A 9,089-nucleotide genomic window follows, 5' to 3' on the forward strand; every position below is an offset into this window, starting at 1 on the left:
TATCTTTCCAGGGCAAAGTAGTCACATAACCCTTAAAACAGGTGCAACTGCTCAACAGAATGTGTGTGAAATAACATTATAGGTTCTGTTATTGAAAAATGCTAGGCAAGAGCCTGAGTGGAGAAACAGCAGAGGAGCAAATGCGAGTGAACCAAATCAATGAAAAAACTCCCAAATTTTTACAACGGAATTAAAAAAAAATAGAAATCTTAAAAAAAAAAAAGAAAAGAAAACTTTCGACATGTTACACACTTTTTAAAATGAGAAAAATAATTTCATTCATTTTCCATACTTTTTTGAGAAAGAAAGGAATGGTGATAACAGAAACTATATGGGGGCATGTGCATGTGTGCTTGTGGGTGTGTGTACACTCACGTGGCTTTAAGTAGTTATATTATATTCAGTAAATTGAGACACAGGATGTTGCTCCCAAATGCTTTCAAAACCACAAAATGTTGGTATTAGATTATGTTAACTGTGTAGAAAAATTAGGTTTAAAAAATTTTAAACTCATATTTTACATAAAATGTAGAAACGGAACAATATTTAGGAAGTTTTAAAAGTCAAAAAATGTTATTGACCAGAACATTCATAGGAAAAATCAGAAGAGTTAAATGCACAAGGAATAAGACAAACTAGGAACATTGCTTTATTTTTCTGATAGCTTTATTTTGAAAGACCACCTCTTCTGGGAAGCTTTCCCTGGTTGTATCATTTAAGAATAGACTTCTCTCTCATCACTGTTACTAGTCAATATTTTCCAGGCTCAGATTAATTTCCTTTCTCACCAAATTAAAATCTGACACAGTCTGACAGGTTGTTTTACTTTGCTTTCAGTTGGTTGATAGTAAGATAAATGTCTCTTCTTCACCTCTAGGTGATAAAGGAGAGTCTGAAATAGCCATTCAACAAAATTGGGATTAAGAAAATGGTACAAAGTCTGCAGGTAGCATAGTAATTAAGGTATTGGATTTCCATATGACCAACCACGGTTCCAATCCCAGACCTCATGGTTTGCTTTGTCACTTTCCCTCCTTTTCTCTCTCTCTCTCTCTCTCTCTGGTGAGTATGCATGCCCTATAACAAATTAAAAGTAATAATAATGTAATAAATAAAATTGAATAGATACTTAAAATAAATACATTAATTAAATAAATGAAAAGAAACTGGTATAGCCCTCAAATACTACAAGTAAATCTTTATAAATGACCTTGTTTTCTACATTTTAACAAGCAATAGAAAGTACAAACTCTTTTTCTGCTAAAAAAAATCTTTTATTTATAAATTCAGAAAATATAACACCAATTATTTTAAGTACTTGTCTTTGACTTAAAGTTTAATTGTAAGTTTGGATCCTCCAGGGTTTTCCATTACTGTTAGGAGAAAAGTAATTTCAACATTTTGGTGACAGATTTGTAGTGTCATTTTACATCCTTTTAACATTTTTGGCTATTACTTTTTACTTAAACCTGAACTAGCAATCATTCATTTACACCATTTTAAACATAGAAAAGTATACACACCAGCAGTTATTGTAATGACTATGTCTCTGGACTCCCATGTAGTCAACCGTGGTTCAAGTCCCGGACCCGGTGGCTTAAAAACTCACGCCAGGTACGTGTATGTGTGTGCCCAAGATCCCGAGAGGAGAATAGAGGAGAAGGAACTGCAGCGTCGCCATCCCCCTGAGGGGTGATTTCTCGCTTTCTGTTTCTCTGTCTGTCTGGCAAGCACATGTGCCCTATGGCAAAAACTTCTCCAAAAAAATTTTAAAAAGTATACACACCTTTAAATCTTTTTTTAGAAAATTATGAGTAATGGTAACTAGAATACTACAACAAAAAGTATTTCTAATTTTCTAAAAGGCATAGCTAAGTTTTAAGTAGCTACAGTGAAATTGGTCTGCTCCATAAATTTAAACAAAATAACATTTAACTTAAAATCTAAAATTCTTTAACATTGAGATTTTTAAGGGTTTCAATATACAATGGTGAAAGTAGTACAAATATTGACATGGAGTTATTATTAAACACTTTAAAGTTATTCACCAAATATTTTTCAAAGTAATGATGATGATGACAGTGATAATCATATCATAGCTAACACAAATGTGTGTCGTAGTCTTTTCCAAACACTACTAGTTTTATATATAAAATTTTGCTTGATGCGTGCATGTGTGCAAGTAGTTCATGATTATGGGCCGAAGTCAAATCTATGAATCCTTTCTTCTCAGGTATCTGACTAACAAAGGTCTTCTCGGATGTGGCATTATATCTCCCTTTACACTTATGGAATTCATTAATGGTCTTATAATTTAATTTTGAAAATGGCATTTGGCACAAATTTATCATTCTTGCCTAAAGGGTACTCAAAAATCTCTCTAAATTGTTCATCTTGTTCCCAACTAATTTCCAATGCTGCTCTATCAAATGCCTGTTTAATTTTATGTAACAGGTTTGTGTCATTATTCTCCTTGGAAATATGGCAAGGAAATAGAAATGAGAAAAAGATGGTGGAGGGGAGCAGCAGATGGTGCAATGGTTAAGTCACTGAACTCACAAGTAGTCTATCACAGTTTGAGTCACGGACCTGGTGGCTTAAAACTCACGCTGGGCATGTGTGCATGTGTGCCCAAATCCCAAAAGAAGAATGGAGGAGAAGAGATTGTGGCATGGCATGGCATGGCCATCCCCGCTGGGGGGTGATTTTTTGCTTACTGTCTCTCTGTCGAGAACCTGTGCCCTTTAGCAAAAGTCTCTCTCTAAAAAAAGAAAGGAAGAAAAAAGATGAGGAAAGAGTAGGAGAAAAAAGGAGGAAGCAAAGAAAGAGAAAAGGAAATATTTAAAAAATTAAAAAAGGAATAGAAGGACTTCTATATTTGATGAGAGTTCATTCTCAGCCAGAATGTTTGCTAAGTGAAACTAAAGTTCAACTAGTTACAGGCCTAACTCCATTTTAATTGAGACCCAACATTTGAATTAAAATAATTTATATTCTTTTATAATATACTACACATATCAAACCCAGCTGTAATAAAATAAATCTCAGATTTATAGTAAGAATATCCTAGTTCAAAATTGGCCTTACCAGTTTGCAGAATTTTCAAGAGGATCAGATGAGGTGTCTGATGTATATGTGTGTAATAGATGTATAAAACATAATATGAATTGTATATGTTTTTAAATCATATATAAAACATAATATAAACTCATAGAACATTTAGACAATATATACATATACTGAGTTATAGGAAAAGTCATAACACATTTTTGCAGAGAAAAACAGACAAATATGTCATGACTTTTCCAAAAACCTAATATTTTAAAAAGTTATATTTATACATGAAAAGAAAATTTCTGTATGTGAATTAGTCATAGTACATCTTATAGTTTTATAAATAATAAAATATTTTGAATGTATTGGCCTTTTAAAAAATAGGAGGAATTAATACTTTGTTGTTCATTTGCTGAGTAGACCTGATGTGTTATACATGTCGATTTTAAGTTCTGTACAGTGACTGGACTGCAGGACTATTGATAGGACACTGAGACTACTGCCCATAGCAATATATAATAATAACTTTAAATAAGATTAAACCAAACTCTTCAAAAAAGAGAAATGTCTATGTTAGACTCATGAGAGTCCTGATGCATGTGAGCAGGTAGTTAAAAGCTTCAGGATTTGAGAGATTAACCACTAGGAGCTATCATCAGTTTGTAATGAACAATAAATGTTAAAAACAGAAACCTTAATTCAGAATATGAGTTCGGATTTACATTTAAATATATTCTATAATATAAAATAATCCTATCATATATCTGACATATATTGCTCCTCTCAATTATTTATATTTTGCTCACAAACAGTCCATATTCATAAATATCATGTTTGGATTGATTTACTTTTGTCTTTACACACAGTCTGTTCTTCAAGCTCCCAGGCTTTTAATTAATCTGGATTTGGGGTATAAATTCTTTGTGCCTTGATTAATACCAAACAAGCTTCATTTAATTAAAGAGACAGACTGGTGAAAGACATTTTAATCAAAAATTTCATAGGCATTCCGTACATCTGTATTTAATACTTGGAAAGGGAAAAAAAAATCCTGATTTATTGTATTTACTTTAAATGTTTTGAATAAAGCAATAGTTCTGTTTCCTGTGATGAATTTCTTCATGTACCTACTTTATCCCAAAGCCATCACTGTGGAAGACATAAAAAAACAAAAGAAGGGCAAGAGAGGCCCAAACTTCAATAACATACTTGATGAAGAGCTCTGGCAGGTCTCAGATGAACACATGAAAACATAGGAATTCCTTTATCTTTCAATGTCAATCCTGGTAGTTCTGTTTCGGCCTCTTGAGGACATTACCCTTCAAAGGAGGCCAGTAAGGACATGGAACTTAACCCTCAAATTGAACAGACTTACCATGTTTTCAAATTTGTGATTCATACTGCTAGAAGTAGATGATCTTTTAAAATCAGTATTTTACTCATAGATGTTTTGATGAAAGGTGTTTCTACAATTGCATTGAAATTCACGAGTTGTTTTGGAACAAGTTTTAAATATCTCATCTGGCAATGTACCTTTTAAAACCACAGGGGTCATTGGCACTAGGTGGCTTGGAGGGTTGGTTCTCCCAGGTTAGTGCTGGGACCAGCAGGCTCAGAATTTGTTAGAAATGCAAATTTCTAAGCCCCAAACCAGACCTGCAAAATTAGAAAATCTCAGGAGATCCAGTGCTCTGTTTCCAGATGATTTTAAAGCATGCTGGTCTAGAAGCCTTTCAAAAAAATAAAGTTGATAGAGAGATTTTCTGGAAATGAATCCCCAACTATAGCCAAAAGGTGTAACAGGGGCTAGGTGGTGATCCAACAGTAACACAGCTGGGCCTCCATGGAAAAGATCCTTGGTTTGCATTCAGTGACCTCTCTGAGCATAACTGGCATGTGTGTGCCCAGAACCTGGGCTGCAGGAATGAATCGCAGCATGAAGATCCTGTTGGAGTGTCTGTCTCTGTGTCTCTCACTCTCTCTCCTGGAAGAAATAAATAAATGAACTTTAAAGAAAAGGAGAAACAAGACAAATATTTGAGAAAAGATGAAGATCCACAGTTTCATAATGATAGAGCTGCTTCTGAGGAGAGAAGGGCAGGCAGTAGTCCCTGTAGGAGAGGGTGCATAAAGCATATCGACCAGCTCATCAGCCCCACTGAGGCCCCAGACCTGTCAGAGGTCTCCATTAGGTTCTGTTTCTGGAAAATAGGGGCAGCACTTAGGCTCATCCCATCTGTCCACTCTAGGGTTCCAGAAGCACAGTGTCACATGCAGTGTATGCTCAGCCCACAGTCCTGGACATGGCAAAGATGGAATTGGGAACTGTCAGCCAGGTAGCTTTGGATCTCCTGGAAATACCAAAATCTTCTCCTGATAGGCTCTAATGGTGGGGTCAGCCAAGAGTCACAGTAGACATGGCTCTTCCTATACACAGTTTGGAAGTTTTACACCTAAAAGCAGTGAGTTAAATAGTAACTGTGACATATATTCACAGCAATATTATGGAGGGAATCTACTAGTATTTTTTTCCCCTGGTTGTCTCTGTTAAAGAATACATAAATCTGGGAATAACAACATTCCTTAATGTGATTGTATTACTCCATTGGCCCAATGCCAATAGTAGGGAATTACATAACATAAATACTCTAGATTTATAAAGGAGACTTTGATTTTCTTCTCCCTTCTTTTACAATTTACCAAAGGGAGCATGCACTTGCCAGAGAGGGGACAGAGAGAGAGGGTAAGTGAGACAACATCCTCCATGGAGAAGGATCACATAGCAATCCCGTCTTCCATTTCTCCCTTCTTTTGGGATTATGGGCACAAATCCCAAAATGCACACAGGTGTGCTTGGTGGGCTTCTCAGGACCCTGGGTTCGGCAATTGAATCATGCTGTCAGCACATGGTATCCAGCTGCGCTGACCACCACATTATGGACCAGCCCTGATTTTCTTTTAATTGATTAATTTAGAATAGCTATGATCACTTCAGAGAAACTGAGAAGATTCAATGCAAAATTTAAGAAATGAAAATTCTAGTTACTGATATAAGGACCATTGAGAACTACAAAAGCATGGTATGTTCTGTAAAATAGAACTAAAAAAATCATTGAAACAATACTGCTTTCCACTGTTCATGTAAACTGGGTCGTCAGTCATTTGCATAGGCATATATTTCAATGTTTGGTATAACGGGAAGTGTTTCTATCTACTATCATAATGGAACTCTGCATTTTAGCTGTCGTCATGAGACCTGCCACATGGCTGAAAGTACACAGTAATTGTTGTATCATTGCTGCATTATGTCTTCTCATTTTATTTTCTCTTTCATATACTTAAGTCATATTTTGTTATATTTGACTAAGTCTTGCTATAGCTTTCCGATTTGTTACCATATAGAAACCCTTCACAATGTACAGCCTAACAAAGTGAGTGTGGATGTCTGTCTGTGTGTATCAACTCTATATTTTAAAAATCATGTACTTATTAGAGAAAGGTAGTTAGATGCAAATATGTTGGGCATTTGAATGTTTCTTTTTGCTGTTGTGTGTTTTTGTTTTGTTTTGTTTTGTTTTGTTTTTAACATGCCATGCAGTGCTATCTGACCTCAGCGTGTTATGTATCATTCTTACAATAATTTCTGTGATACTTGGGCCAAGAACTTCTGATAGAGAATTTAGCCATGCCCACATAAACAAACACAGGTCTGAAGGGCCTACAGCCAGAGTCAAATGCCAGCCACAAACGGCTAGCCCTTAGCTCTGAACCATGAATCAATGGGCTCCTATAGAGCCTCAGGAGAGTGCATGTACAGCTTTCACTGAGAAAACGCTGCTGGTACACACATAAGCCTGAAAGGGATGGAAAAGAGAGTAAATTGTACAGCTAGAGGCAAAAGCTGTGCTGTTGTTAGAGATTTCTCAGAGGACTCCCAAGCATGCATTGCTCTGGCCCAAACAAAGAGGCTTAACTTGCTATTTAACCAAAAGGATTGAGTTGCTGTTAGCTCAAACAGTGACTAGGGATAGAACAGCCTGAAAATTGTTGTCCAAACAGCTTACAGGCATAGTCAGTCACATGTGGCCTTCTACACAAAGCTAATCGGAAGGAGGGGCTACAGGAAAAGGCACCAGAAGTTTACAACTAGAGTTTTTTTCATTCCTGCACATATCAGTGTTTAAACTCCTTGAGGTCTTGAATTATTGTTAAGGAGATCTCATTCCCATTATGGCATAGACTCAACTCAAGTTACCCATGGGTGTAGAAATTTTAAATTTTCTCTGACATATTCATATATCACTTATAAACACCCTTTTCTTCTGCTTTAAATCCTAATTAGAAGTTTTCCTGCAAATTTGTTCACAAAAATATGCTCACTGCCATTGAGAATTCAGTGCTCAAATTGGTGGCCATGGCTGCATGACTTACCTTACATATTTAAATGATTCATAAATTTCTTGAGAGTAAAATCTACACTATACAATATGTAAGGTATAAAAATTAGTATATGCTAAAATTGCCTAAACTCAAGAGGAAATGAGTTATGTGATCATCAATTTAATCAGACTATCATGGACATTAATCACCCTAGATTTACCTTTAAAGTATACAACAACTGGAGAACTTTGGTACTATTGTGTGTGTGTATGTGTGCTTTTTCTAACAGTATTTTATATATTCAACAGAAAGTCTTAACAGATACCTTCTCCTTTCTACTTCACTTTCCCAGCACCTAAAATCTGTAGTAGCCAGGAACTTTGAAGAGCTCTGTCTGGACAGCAACTTACTGTTTGTTCACTTGATTTGCTTGTGTGCGTGTGTGTGTGCGTGTGTGTGTGTGTGTGTTGGGATATTCCAAGAACATGAAATACAACTCACAGCTCTTTTGAATTAGACAAGCTTAACATCTCTGAGTTGTTTTACTTATAAAAAGACTTCAAAAAGTTTGTGGAGAAATGGAATTAAAGTATAAATTTACTTGGGTACACCAATTTTTTTTAAACCTATGCACAGGTCTTTTATAATACACATTTTCCATTATCTTTTTCAAGACCCCTCATGTACATAAAACATAATTGTGTTACTGACCACACAGGATCAATCTAAGCCATTAAACTGAATTCATTCACTTTTAAAACAAGCACGTGTGAAGTGGCTATGGTGTGCTGTATGCTGAGAGCAGTTCTAAGCACCAGGGGTCATGACAAAAATAAATACATAAATAAACAAACAGAAATACAACAAACTCCTGTGCTTGAGGTGCTTATGCATCTGCAACTCTACTGGGGAACACATAAACACACTATGCGACACACACAGAATCACCCTGACACACAGAAACATAAACACACACACACATGTACACATACAATCATATCCACATAAACAGATATACACAGAATCACAGGTGTACATACGTATAGACACACAGAAAGTCACACAGAGACACACATATATACATACATAAACACAAAGCATACATAGGCACACAAAGACAAAGACATGCACACACATAACAGTATAAAAAATTAAAGATGAGAAAATATTATGAACACCTGAGGCAGAGAATTCAGGCCCCGGAGTGGGACAGGCTGTGCAGTGCTAAGAACATCAAGGAGGCAGTGTGGTAATGGGACATGCATGTCAGGTTCCTGAAGGTCTGAGCCTTCCTGAGTAGGTTTAGAAGCCATTGGAAGATTTTGATGATAAAACCAATTAGGCATCTATGTTTATTTATTTATTTTTGCTTCTAAGTTCAAAACAGACTGATAATACACTGATGTCGAAGCAGGATTTAAGGAAGGTGCATCTCAGGCAATAATGTGAAAACCCAGTCATCCTGTTTATAAGATATAAAGGGACCTGAACATACATCTTAAAAGTGTTAGGCCAGCAGATAGTGTGGAGGTTGGTGGGCTGGATCCCAAATGGCCTCCTTTGTTTCAGTCCCGAACTCAGTGACTTGAAAATCACACCAGGCATACGTATGTGCATGCCCAAAATCATGAGAAGAGAGTGGAGAAGGGATTGCA

The 9,089-nt window shown here is 36.1% G+C and overlaps 1 pseudogene; it reads right to left on the reverse strand.

Annotated features, from left to right (window-relative positions):
• Window positions 1-8,815: 8,815 nt before the first annotated feature.
• LOC114009593 (uncharacterized) lies at window positions 8,816-8,919 on the reverse strand (annotated as a pseudogene).
• Between the last annotated feature and the right edge of the window lie 170 nt (window positions 8,920-9,089).

Source organism: Tupaia chinensis, unplaced genomic scaffold (assembly GCF_000334495.1).
Source record: "Tupaia chinensis unplaced genomic scaffold, TupChi_1.0 Scaffold000052_1, whole genome shotgun sequence".
Taxonomy (NCBI): Eukaryota; Metazoa; Chordata; class Mammalia; order Scandentia; family Tupaiidae; genus Tupaia; species Tupaia belangeri.